Raw genomic sequence first — 14,050 nt, 5'->3', positions numbered from 1 at the left:
TCTTGTCAAGGGAGGAGAATATTGTGCATTTAAAACGATACTGTGCATTTAAAAACGTTTCCTATTAACGCAACGTTCCACAATTGTTTCGTTATGGAGATAAATTAACTATTGCTATTCGTACATGGTTTTTAAATATTTTAAGGTCTTAAACATTTTTTTTACTCTCTTTGTTTTGGAGACCTACGTGTTGAATGCGTGTTAATAGGCTAGAAGCACAATGAGTATTTATATTCAGTAGTGCGTGGGTCCAGTCATTGTGTGTTTCAGAATGCCCTTTGACAGCGGCCTTGCTACAAATTAACAATGGAAAACCAGAGGTAACGAGCTTTGTCATTGGAGAAATCATGCATGTTAATGACATTTATTCAAAAGAAAGTGACTCTATCCCCCAAATGAGAGGTTGAGATGGGGGCCTCTGAATATGAATAGGAAATATGTAAGGACATTAAAAAGTGAATACACACGGGATATCATACGGTTTTTTTTCATAGTATGGGACACTGTATTGCACACCCAGATGTTTATTGAAAAGTATATTATCACTGTTATCATTTCAGAAGAATTTTGGTGTCAAGTAACCACCAAATACTTCTGCTGTTTTTCATTCTTAAAAATAGATCTGCCTGCAACTCCATTCTTGTGCACTTATTTAATGAGTTCATAACATGGTTATAACCCCGAGTTTATAACAAATGGTTGTCGTTCTACTTAATAGCAACTCAGGCATCTGCTGTGGTGCAACCATGGTTTTATCTATTCAGCTGTAATCCATTCTCTGATAGTTTAGATGAATTCCTGTGAAAAGTGGAATGATTGGTGACCTGATGTAATTGTCCCAACTGAGAGTGGATGAGTGTGGCATGGGTCGGGGTGAATTATTGGTTTAGAACAGGGTGCTAAGGGCAGTGGCCCAGACAGAACACAGTGCACAGTGCAGTGCACTGTGCACTATTTAAAAACATTGCAGCCATAAACATTGAATATATTTAGATAAAGAACAATCCATGAAGTCTAACTTCATCAAATAAAGATGTATTTTAACTATGGTCAGCATTGCTGTATTACCGAAAGAGCAAAATATATTGACATACCTGACATTCAATAATGATTAGTAATGGTAATGATAGATAGGATGGGCACCATCCGTGTGTAACCTGTGATTCATTTAATTTAGCCAACCCTGAGGTGCCAGGAAAGTTAGGGGTGAGTGCAATGATCCAGCGTGGGACAAAACCATGCCTCACAGGTGTGTGTTCCAGCTATACCACCAGAAGAACAGAGCAGGGGGATGGGCTCTGCTGCATGTCACATCCACACACATACTGTAGCCAGGGTGAGCTTAGCTGAGCTCCAACAAGCAAGCACACATTTGGTGGCAGCCAGAGGGCACTTGATGCAGTACATTAGAGATGCAAAGGCCCAGTCTGCCATGCACTGATAACAACATTTAGGCCAAGATTCCTTAGATCACTCAGATTGCCCTTCTTTTGCTTAGATCCTCACTTAGATCCTGCTTTGAAGAATGCAATGAGAACCTCTTCAGGTACGGCAGTTCTTGGTATGATTGTTAACAAATTTACTACATGTTTATCACCTTCAACGCCAGAGATCTTTAGGTCAAGCAATATTATAAGTTAAATTCTTATAAGTAGCATGTACAGTAGGAGGATGCAGTTAAGCATAACCATAGTGTCATTTGAAAGGGAACATGCTTGAGGTTAAGTGCTTTGAATAAAGGTTAGAATAAGACAGTTAAAATGCTTATTGGTGACAAAATCATGCCTTTGTGCCCATAAATGGATAGGGAGTGGAAACAGATGAACAACACAACTTTTGAAAGTTTTTTTTTAATGCTATTTTCAAAGCACATTTTCACCTTAATGGCTGCTGTAAATTACTAGTTAAAAAAAGTGGAATGTCCTACTTGTATGTTAATGTTTTACAAGTGTGTGTATCTCTCTGCCTGTCCAAGAAATAAGTTCAAGAGAAGCCTGCTGATGGCCCAAAGCAGCAGTCTCTAAAATATATAGTGAATTTCATGGTATTTGTTGGACAAACAGAACCTTGGTATTTCTCAGGAGACTGGCAGTTGGCTGTGTCCCAGTCAATTTCAAAGGGTGGCTAGAATTCCTTGGTTGGGTAGAGAGACACTGATTTATTAGCAAATATAGAAGAGCTCAAGTCTTGGTGTTTTGAAAAGCCACACACATTGGGATCAGATTTACTAAGCAATGTCATTTCGGAAGAATAACAATTCAAACAAAATTCAAGTCTTTAGGAGAAAGACAAACATTCTAGTAAATCTGTCCCTGTCTTCCACAGAACTCTAATGAAGGCTAAGAAGACCTGTTGAAAATGAACCATTTGCCTTTATGACAGTTTCCCTTCCCTGCTGGGTTCTTGTCCTTGGTTGGTTGTTACAAAGAAGATAGTATCATAAAAAAAATGTGTAGGCCTATCTGTTTTAGGTCATTGAGATCAGAAGGGAAACACAGTGTCTTCTAAACATTTTGTCTGTAATCAAATCAAATCAAATGTATTTATATAACCCTTCTTACATCAGCTGATATATCAAAGTGCTGTACAGAAACCCAGCCTAAAATACCCCAAACAGCAAGCAATGCATCCGTGCTTTACTTGAACTGAAATAGGTGCCGGTACAGTTTATCTTTAGGTGCAGGAGCTCCACAATACTTTTGATGTAATATTCTAGGAACAGGAGCTCAAGCAGTAGAACATTTGAGGTACCGGTACTCAGCTCTGGTGAGCTCCTGCCAAAGTCAAGAACTGGCTGGGATCTCAAATTTAGATCCTCATGTGATCTTAGATAATGAACAAACCAAGTGAAAGCAGAGTTTAGCACAAAGATAGTTAATGTGTAGCCCTGGCTAACAGCTGTGATGCTCATTAACCCGCTATGTCATTACACAGCTTAGAAAACCAAATGTCAACGCAAATATTTGTGAAACCAATCGACAATTGACTCTATTTATGTTTTCCCCCACCTAGAGCACCTGATATTCACAGTCAGTGGCGTTAATGGAAAATGCACATCTGGCCAAATTATCAGCAACATTTAATTGGGAATATGAATTAATTAATAATGTTAGCAAATCATTTATTGGCTATTGCTTGTACTGAGTGACCACTTCCTTTTTAGTACATTGGGGCTTGGAACTATTTTTTTAAAGGAGCGTATTATGATGAGTTGGCCATACTTATTGGAGCAGCGGGTGTGGCTATATAACAGACTAATATCCTCACTATCTGAACTCAACTCAACTCAACCAAAGGGATTAACTCACTTACCCTTCCTCTCTAGTTAGATAACCTTCGGTGTCTAGCAATGATTGTGTAAAACTGATTTGAACTCAAAACAACCTCAAGCCCTTCAGGGTTTATTGCCAATGTCTCTGTGCACTTAAAAAAACATGTTGTGTTGAAAGCCGCCCATCTAAAGTGAAAGAAGTGAACAGTCATTGTGTATCTTTGCAACTCCCCAATGGTTGCATTGAAAGCACAACCTCGTTTTAAGTGTGATACACTAAAGTATTTTCCTTCCTTCTAATTATATAGGTTCCGAGGGAGTGGAAGTGATGAGTAGAGATCTACCTTTTTCCATCTGACACTGTATATTAGGGCTCCCAAGTGGCGCAGCGGTCTAAGGCACTGCATCTCAGTGCAAAAGGCATCACTACAGACACCCTGGTTCAAATCCAGTCTTTATTACAACCGGCCAAGATTGGGAGTCCCTTACGACGCCAGGTCAGCGGAGTCAATCACCACCTTTCGGAGACACCTGAAACCCCACCTCTTTAAGGAATACCTAGGATAGGATAAAGTAATCCTTTCTAACCCCCCCCCCCCCTTAAAAGAGTTAGATGCACTATTGTAAAGTGGTTGTTCCACTGGATATCATAATGCACCAATTTGTAAGTCGCTCTGGATAAGAGCGTCTGCTAAATGACTTAAATGTAATGTAAATGTAATGGGTGGTGCACAATTGGCCCAGGTTTGGCTGGTGTAGGCTGTCATTGTAAATAAGGATTTGTTCTTAATTGACTTGCATAATAATATACACTACCTTTCAAGTTTTTGGGGTCACTTAGAAATGTCCTTGTTTTTGAACGAAAAACACATGTTTGTTGTCCATTTCAATAACATCAAATTGATCAGAAATACAGTGTAGACATTGTTAATGATGTAAATGACTATTGTAGCTGGAACCGGCAGTTTCTTTATGGAATATCTACATAGGCGTACAGAAGCCCATTATCAGCAACCATCACTTCTGTGTGCCAATGGCACGGTGTGTTAGCTAATCCAAGTTTATAATTTTAAAAGGCTAATTGATCATTAGAAAACCCTTTTGCAATTATGTTAGCACAGCTGAAAACTGTTGTGCTGATTAAAGAAACAAAAAACTGGCCTTCTTTAGACTAGTTGAGTATCTGGAGCATCAGTGTAACGATGTGCACTGAAAGTCAGGAAGCAAGTTCAGGGAGTGAGTGTTTTTATAAATAAATGCAAAATAATACAGAACACGAACAACGCACAGACATGAAACAGAAACGGAAACAATGACGCCTGGGGAAGGAAAGGGAGTGACATATATAGGGAAGGTAATCAGGGAAGTGATGGAGTCCAGGTGAATCTGATGACACGCAGGTGTGCGTAACGATGGTGACAGGTGTGCGCCCTAATGAGCCGCCTGGTGACCTAGAGGTGGGAGAGGGAGCACACGTGACAATCAGCATTTGTGGGTTCTATTACAGACTCAAAATGACCAGAAACAAAGAACTTTCTTCTGAAACTCGTCAGTCTATTCTTGTTCTGAGAAATGAAGGCTATTCCATGCGAGAAATTGCCAAGAAACTGAAGATCTCGTTCAACGCTGTGTATTACTCCCTTCACAGAACAGCGCAAACTGGCTCTAACCAGAATAGAAAGAGGAGTGGGAGGCCCCGGTGCACAACTGAGCAAGAGGACAAGTACATTAGAGTGTCTAGTTTGAGAAACAGACGCCTCACAAGTCCTCAACTGTCAACTTCATTAAATAGTCCCCGCAAAACACCAGTCTTAACATCAACAGTTGTAACGATCGTTATCAGATTCCTCCTCCTCGGATGAGGAGGAGCATGGATTGAACCAAGGCGCAGCGGGTGTTGAATACATAATGATTTATTAGACACGACGAAACAATGACACAAACTATACTTGAATAAACTACAAAATAACAAAAACGAATGTGTAGACAGACCTGAACAATACGAACCTACAAATAACACGAAGAACGCACGAACAGGGAAAATAGACTACACAAAAGAACGATGTACAAAACAAACCGAAAACAGTCCCGTGTGGTGCGCAGACACAGACACGGAAGACAATCACCCACAAACAAACAGTGTGAACACACCTACCTTAATATGACTCTCAATCAGAGGAAATGAAAAACACCTGCCTCTAATTGAGAGCCATATCAGGTCACCCAAAACCAACATAGAAACAGAAAACATAGACTGCCCACCCAAACTCACGTCCTGACCAACTAAACATACAAAAACTAACAGAAAACAGGTCAGGAACGTGACATAACCGCCCCCTTAAGGTGCGAACTCCGGGCGCACCAGCACAAAGTTTAGGGGAGGGTCTGGGTGGGCATCTGACCACGGTGGTGGCTCAGGCTCTGGGCGAGGTCCCCACCCCACCATAGTCAATCCCAGCTTACATCTCCCCCTAAGAATGACCACCCTCTTTCTCCACCCACCTAATATAAGGAGCAACACCAAAACAAGGTAGCTCAGGACAGCGAGGTAGGTCGAGATAGAGAGGTAGCTCAGAATAGAGAGGTAGCTTAGGATAAAGAGATAGCTCAGGATAGAGGGGCAACTCCGAACTGAAGGGCAGCTCCGGACAGAGAGACAGCTCTGGACTGAGGGGCAGTTCTGGATTACTGGCAGCTCCGGGCTGGCTGACGGCTCTGGACGCTCATGGCTGGCTGACGGCTCTGGACGCTCATGGCTGGCTGACGGCTCTGGACGCTCATGGCTGGCTGACGGCACTGGACGCTCATGGCTGTAGGGCAGCTTATGACTGGAGGGCAGCTCATGACTGGAAGGCAGCTCATGACTAGAGGGCAGCTCATGACTGGAGGGCAGCTCATGACTGGAGGGCAGCTCATGACTGGAGGGCAGCTCATGACTGGAGGGCAGCTCATGACTGGAGGGCAGCTCATGACTGTCTGACGGCTCTGGCAGATCCTGTCTGGTTGGCGGCTTTGGCAGATCCTGTCTGGTTGGCGGCTCTGGCAGATCCTGTCTGGTTGGCGGCTCTGGCAGATCCTGTCTGGTTGGCGGCTCTGGCAGATCCTGTCTGGTTGGCGGCTCTGGCAGATCCTGTCTGGTTGGCGGCTCTGGCAGATCCTGTCTGGTTGGCGGCTCTGGCAGATCCTGTCTGGTTGGCGGCTCTGGCAGATCCTGACTGACGACTGGCTCTAGCGGCTCCTGACTGACTATCGGCTCTGACGGCTCGGGACAGACGGGCGGCTCTAATGGCTCGGGACAGACGGATGGCTCAGACGGCACTGGGCAGACGGATGGCTCAGATGGCGCTGGGGAGACGGATGGCTCAGATGGCGCTGGGGAGACGGATGGCTCAGATGGCGCTGGGGAGACGGATGGCTCAGATGGCGCTGGGGAGACGAATGGCTCAGATGGCGCTGGGGAGACGGATGGCTCAGATGGCGCTGGGGAGACGGATGGCTCAGATGGCGCTGGGGAGACGGATGGCTCAGACTGATCCTGTCTAGCGGAAGGCTTTGGCTGCTCCTGTCTGGTGGAAGGCTCTAGCGGCTCCTGTCTGGCGGAAGGCTCTATCGGCTCCTGTCTCGCGGAAGGCTCTGTAGGCTCATGGCAGACGCGCGGCTTTGCAGGCTCATGGCAGACGGGCGGCTTTGAAGGCTCATGGCAGACGAGCAGTTCATGCGGCGCTTGGCAGGCGGACAGTTCAGGCGCCGTTGGGCAGACGGCAGACTCTGGCCGGCTGAGACGCACTGTAGGCCTGGTGCGTGGTGCCGGAACTGGAGGCACCGGACTGGAGACACGCACTTCAAGCCTAGTGCGGGGAGCAGGGACAGGGCACACTGGACTCAAAGCGTACTATTTGCCTGGTGCGTGGTACCGGCACTGGTGGCACCGGGCTGAGTGCACGCACATCAGGACGAGTACGGGGAGAAGGAACAGTGTGTACAGGGCTCCGGAGACGCACAGGTGGCTTAGTGCGTGGTGCCGGAACTGGAGGCACCGGACTGGAGACACGCACCATAGAGAGAGTGCGTGGAGGAGGAACAGGGCTCTGGAAACGCACTGGAAGCCTGGTGCGTGGTGTAGGCACTGGTGGTACTGGGCTGGGGCGGGGAGGTAGCGTGGGAAATACCGGACCGTGCAAGCGTACTGGCTCCCTTGAGCACTGAGCCTGCCCAACCTTACCTGGTTGAATGCTCCCCGTCGCCCGCCCAGTGCGGGGATGTGGAATAACCCGCACCGGGCTATGTAGGCGAACCGGGGACACCATGCGTAAAGCTGGTGCCATGTAAGCCGGCCCAAGGAGACGTACTGGTGGCCAGATATGTAGAGCCGGCTTCATGGCACTTGGCTCAATGCTCAATCTAGCTCTACCAGTGCGGGGAGGTGGAATAACCCGCACCGGGCTATGCACACGTACAGGAGACACCGTGCGCTCTACTGCGTAACACGGTGTCTGCCCGTACTCCCGCTCTCCACGGTTAGCCTGGGAAGTGGGCGCAGGTCTCCTACCTACCTCTTAGCCCCCACCCCAAGAAATGTTCTGTAGTACTCACGGGCTTTTCGGGCTTCCGTGCTAGACGCGACCCCTCATAACACCGGTTCCTCTCTCCGGTTTCCTCCGCTCTCCGAGCTGCCTCCAGCTGTTCCCATGGGCGGCGATTACCTCCAACTTTAGCCCATGGTCCCTTTCCTTCCATGATCTCCTCCCAAGACCAGAAATCCTGTTTTGTGCGCTGTCCGTGAACCCGCTGCTTGATCCGGGTTTGGGTGGGTGATTCTGTAATGATCGTTATCAGATTCCTCCTCCTCGGATGAGGAGGAGCATGGATTGAACCAAGGCGCAGCGGGTGTTGAATACATAATGATTTATTAGACACGACGAAACAATGACACGAACTATACTTGAATAAACTACAAAATAACAAAAACGAATGTGTAGACAGACCTGAACAATACGAACTTACAAATAACACGAAGAACGCACGAACAGGGAAAATAGACTACACAAAAGAACGATGTACAAAACAAACCGAAAACAGTCCCGTGTGGTGCGCAGACACAGACACGGAAGACGATCACCCACAAACAAACAGTGTGAACACACCTACCTTAATATGACTCAGCTGCCTCTAATTGAGAGCCATATCAGGTCACCCAAAACCAACATAGAAACAGAAAACATAGACTGCCCACCCAAACTCACGTCCTGACCAACTAAACTAACAACTAAAAACTAACAGAAAACAGGTCAGGAACGTGACAACAGTGAAGAAGCAAATCCGGGATGCTGGCCTTCTAGGCAAAGTTCCTCTGTCCAGTATCTGTGTTCTTTTGCCCATCTTAATATTAAATTTTTATTGGCCAGTCTGATATATGGCTTTTTCTTTGCAACTCTGCCTAGAAGGCCAGCATCCCGGAGTCACGTCTTCACTGTTGATGTTGAGACTAGAGGTCGAACGATTATGATTTTTCAATGCCAATACCGATACCGATTATTGGAGGACCAAAAAAAGCTGATATCGATTAATCGGTTTTTATATATATATATATATTTGTAATAATGACAATTACAACAATAATGAATGAACAATGAACACTTTTATTTTAACTTAATATAATACATAAATAAAATCTATTTAGTCTTAAATAAATAATGAAACATGTTCAATTTAGTTTAAATAATGCAAAAACACAGTGTTGGAGAAGAAAGTAAAAGTGCAATATGTGCCATGTAAAAAAGCTAACGTTTAAGTTCCTTGCTCAGAACATTTCACGGCCATTGTAAGGAGGAGACCAAGGCGCAGCGTGTTATGCGTACATACTTATTTATTTTAACGAATGAACACTGAACAAACTAACAAAATAACAAAACGAACCGTGAAGCTATATGGATAGTACAGACAGGCAACTAAACATACAACAAGAACCCACGAACACCAAAGGGAAAATGGCTACCTAAATATGATCCCCAATCAGAGACAACGATAAACAGCTGCCTCTGATTGGGAACCATATCAGGCCACCATAGACATACAAATCACCTAAACCTACAAACACTCTATATATACAAAAACCCTAGACAATACAAAAACTAACGTACCCACCCTAGTCACACCCTGACGTAACCAAAATATAAAGAAAACATAGATATCTCAGGTCAGGGCGTGACAGAACATGAGAACAAATGAAAGCTGGTGGTTCAATATTCCCAGTTCTTCAATTTTTATTTATTTTATTTTTTATTTCACCTTTATTTAACCAGGTAGGCTAGTTGAGAACAAGTTCTCATTTGCAACTGCGACCTGGCCAAGATAAAGCATAGCAGTGTGAACAGACAACAACACAGAGTTACACATGGAGTAAACAATTGTCACGTTCCTGACCTGTTGTCTGTTATTTTTGTATGTGTTTAGTTGGTCAGGGCGTGAGTTGGGGTGGGCATTCTATGTTTTGTGTTTCTATGTTTAGGCCATTGGTAATTAGCCTTATATGGTTCTCAATCAGAGACAGGTGTTTGTCGTTTCCTCTGATTGGGAACCATATAAAGGTAGGGTGTTCACACTGTTTGTTTGTGGGTGGTTGTCTCCTGTGTCTGTATGTTCGTTCGTACCACACGGGACTGTAGCGTTTGTTCTGTCGTTTGTTATAGTCTGTACCTGTTCCTGCGTTCTTCGTGTTATATGTAAGTTCTCATGTTTTAGGTCAGTCTATGTTCGTTTTGTTATTTTGTAGTCATTCCAGTGTTTGTTTTCGTGTTCATTTTCGGAAGTTATTAAATTCATTATGTTTTCAAAACCTGCTGCATTTTGGTCTGATCACTACTCCTCCTCTTCGGATGAAGAGGAGGAGGAGGAAAAGCGTTACAACAATAAACAGGTCAATAACATGGTAGAAAAAAAGAGAATCTATATACAATGTGTGCAAAAGGCATGAGGAGGTAGGCAATAAATCGAATAATTACAATTTAGCAGATTAACACTGGAGTGATAAATCATCAGATGATCATGTGCAAGTAGAGATACTGGTGTGCAAAAGAGCAGAAAAGTAAAAAAAAAAAAGAAAAGCAGTATGAGGGTGAGGTAGGTAAATTGGGTGGGCTATATACCGATGGACTATGTACAGCTGCAGCGATCGGTTAGCTGCTCAGATAGCAGATGTTTAAAGTTGTTGAGGGAGATAAAAGTCTCCAACTTCAGAGATTTTTGCAATTCGTTCCAGTCGCAGGCAGCAGAGAACTGGAAGGAAAGGTGGCCAAATGAGGTTTTGGCTTTAGGGATGATCAGTGAGATACACCTGCTGAAGCGCGTGCTACGGGTGGGTGTAGCCATCGTGACCAGTGAACTGAGATAAGGCGTCACTTTACCTAGCATAGCCTTGTAGATGACCTGGAGTCAGTGGGTCTGATGACGAACATGTAGCGAGGGCCAGCCGACTAGGGCATACAGGTCGCAGTGGTGGGTCGTATAACGTGCTTTAGTAACAAAACGGATGGCACTGTGATAAACTGCATCCAGTTTGCTGAGTAGAGTATTGGAAGCTATTTTGTAGATGACATCGCCAAAGTCGAGGATCGGTAGGATAGTCAGTTTTACTAGGGTAAGTTTGGCGGCGTGAGTGAAGGAGGATTTGTTTCGAAATAGAAAGCCGACTCTAGATTTGATTTTGGATTGGAGATGTTTGATATGAGTCTGGAAGGAGAGTTTGCAGTCTAGCCAGGCACCTAGGTACTTATAGATGTCCACATATTCTAGGTCGGAACCGTCCAGGGTGGTGATGCTAGTCGGGCGTGCGGGTGCAGGCAGCGAACGGTTGAAAAGTATGCATTTGGTTTTACTAGCGTTTAAGAGCAGTTGGAGGCCACGGAAGGAGTGTTGTATGGCATTGAAGCTCGTTTGGAGGTTAGATAGCACAGTGTCCAAGGAAGGGCCAGAAGTATACAGAATGGTGTCGTCTGCGTAGAGGTGGATCAGGGAATCGCCCGCAGCAAGAGCAACATCATTGATATATACAGAGAAAAGAGTCGGCCCGAGAATTGAACCCTGTGGTACCCCCATAGAGACTGCCAGAGGACCGGACAACATGCCCTCCGATTTGACACACTGAACTCTGTCTGCAAAGTAGTTGGTGAACCAGGCAAGGCAGTCATTAGAAAAACCGAGGCTACTGAGTCTGCCGATAAGAATATGGTGATTGACAGAGTCGAAAGCCTTGGCCAGGTCGATGAAGACGGCTGCACAGTACTGTCTTTTATCGATGGCGGTTATGATATCGTTTAGTACCTTGAGCGTGGCTGAGGTGCACCCGTGACCGGCTCGGAAACCGGATTGCACAGTGGAGAAGGTACGGTGGGATTCGAGATGGTCAGTGATCTGTTTGTTGACTTGGCTTTCGAAGACCTTAGATAGGCAGGGCAGGATGGATATAGGTCTGTAACAGTTTGGGTCCAGGGTGTCTCCCCCTTTGAAGAGGGGGATGACCGCGGCAGCTTTCCAATCCTTGGGAATCTCAGATGATACGAAGGAGAGGTTGAACAGGCTGGTAATAGGGGGTGCGACAATGGCGGCGGACAGTTTCAGAAATAGGGGGTCCAGATTGTCAAGCCCAGCTGATTTGTAGTCTCCAGGAGGAACGTATGGCCAGCCGTTGAGAAATGCTTGTTGAAGTTTTCGATTATCACGGATTTATCGGTGGTGACCGTGTTACCTAGCCTCAGTGCAGTGGGCAGCTGGGAGGAGGTGCTCTTGTTCTCCATGGACTTTACAGTATCCCAGAACTTTTTGGAGTTAGAGCTACAGGATGCAAATTTCTGCTTGAAAAAGCTGGCCTTTGCTTTCCTGACTGACTGTGTGTATTGGTTCCTGACTTCCCTGAACAGTTGCATATCGCGGGGACTCTTCGATGCTATTGCAGTTCGCCACAGGATGTTTTTGTGCTGGTCGAGGGCAGTCAGGTCTGGAGTGAACCAAGGGCTATATCTGTTCTTAGTTCTGCATTTTTTGAACGGAGCATGCTTATCTAATATGGTGAGGAAGTAACTTTTAAAGAATGACCAGGCATCCTCAACTGACGGGATGAGGTCAATATCCTTCCAGGGTACCCGGGCCAGGTCGATTAGAAAGGCCTGCTCACAGAAGTGTTTTAGGGAGCGTTTGACAGTGATGAGGGGTGGTCGTTTGACCGCGGACCCGTAGCGGATACAGGCAATGAGGCAGTGATCGCTGAGATCTTGATTGAAGACAGCAGAGGTGTATTTGGAGGGCAAGTTGGTCAGGATAATGTCTATTAGGGTGCCCATGTTTACGGATTTAGGGTTGTACCTGGTGGGTTCCTTGATGATTTGTGTGAGATTGAGGGCATCTAGCTTAGATTGTAGGACTGCCGGGGTGTTAAGCATATCCCAGTTTAGGTCACCTAACAGAACAAACTCTGAAGCTAGATGGGGGCGACCAATTCACAAATGGTGTCCAGGGAACAGCTGGGAGCTGAGGGGGGTCGGTAGCAGGCGGCAACAGTGAGAGACTTATTTCTGGAGAGATTCATTTTTAAAATTAGAAGTTTGAACTGTTTGGGCATAGACCTGGAAAGTATGACAGAACTTTGCAGGCTATCTCTGCAGTAGATTGCAACTCCTCCCTCTTTGGCAGTTCTATCTTGACGGAAAGTGTTATAGTTGGGTATGGAAATCTCCAAATTTTTGGTGGCCTTCCTAAGCCAGGATTAAGACACGGCAAGGACATCAGGGTTGGCAGAGTGTGCTAAAGCGGTGAGTAAGACAAACTTAGGGAGGCGGCTTCTGATGTTGACATGCATGAGACCAAGGCTTTTTCGATCACAGAAGTCAACAAATGAGGGTGCCTGGGGACATGCAGGGCCTGGGTTTACCTCCACATCACCCGAGGAACAGAGGAGTTGTAGGATGAGGGTGCGGCTAAAGGCTACCAAAACTGGTCGCCTAGAGCGTTGGGGACAAGGAATAAAAGGAGCAGATTTATGGGCGTGGTAGAATAGATTCTGGGCATAATGTGCAGACAGGGGTATGGTGGGGCACGGGTACAGCGGAGGCAAGCCCAGGCACTGGGTGATGATAAGAGAGGTTGTATCTCTGGACATGCTGGTCACAATGGGTGAGGTCACCGCATGTGTGGGAGGTGGGACAAAGCAGGTATCAGAGGTACGGGGAGTGGAACTACGGGCTCCATTGCAAACCAAAACAATGATAACTAGCCTGAACAACAGTATACAAGGTATATTGATATTTGAGAGAGGCATACAGTAATTGCAGGTCTTGATTGGGAGAGCTAGCTAAAACAACAGGTGAGATAACAGCAGCTAGTCAGCTAACACAGCAACAGCAGGTAAAACGGCGATGACTAGGCAGAGAGGGTCGGATTATTACACACACATAGAGCCTGAGTTAAAACACAGAGCCGACAGATAAAACACAAATAAACAGAATGGAGTACCGTGAATGAATGGACAGTCCAGCAGGCATCAGCTGTGTAGCCAAGTGATCATAGTGTCCAGCGGGCAGCCGTAGATGGAGCAGGGAAGCCGCCACTACGCTAGCACGCGGCGTTTAAAGTTAGTAGCCCGGGGGTGGTCTGCTCAGACGGAGGCCGGTTGAATGCACAGCGGATGGGGTATTCGTCGGCAGACCAGACGTGGTGGTACGGCGGGGCGCCGTGTCGACAGAGAATCCAAGCCAGATGGCGAAAGAGGTATTGTAGAATTTTGTTTGC

At 45.9% G+C, this 14,050-nt stretch overlaps 1 protein-coding gene across 5 annotated transcripts in view; it reads left to right on the top strand.

Moving 5' to 3' along the window:
* Positions 1–14,050, top strand: part of itga6a (integrin, alpha 6a) — a 57,841-nt gene that overhangs the window by 27,228 nt on the left and 16,563 nt on the right. The window lies entirely within an intron of this gene.

The sequence above is a fragment of the Salvelinus fontinalis genome, chromosome 23 (assembly GCF_029448725.1).
Source record: "Salvelinus fontinalis isolate EN_2023a chromosome 23, ASM2944872v1, whole genome shotgun sequence".
NCBI classification, from domain to species: domain Eukaryota; kingdom Metazoa; phylum Chordata; class Actinopteri; order Salmoniformes; family Salmonidae; genus Salvelinus; species Salvelinus fontinalis.
The sequence above is the reverse complement of the archived record's forward strand: the minus strand, read 5'-3'. Positions and strand labels throughout refer to the sequence as shown.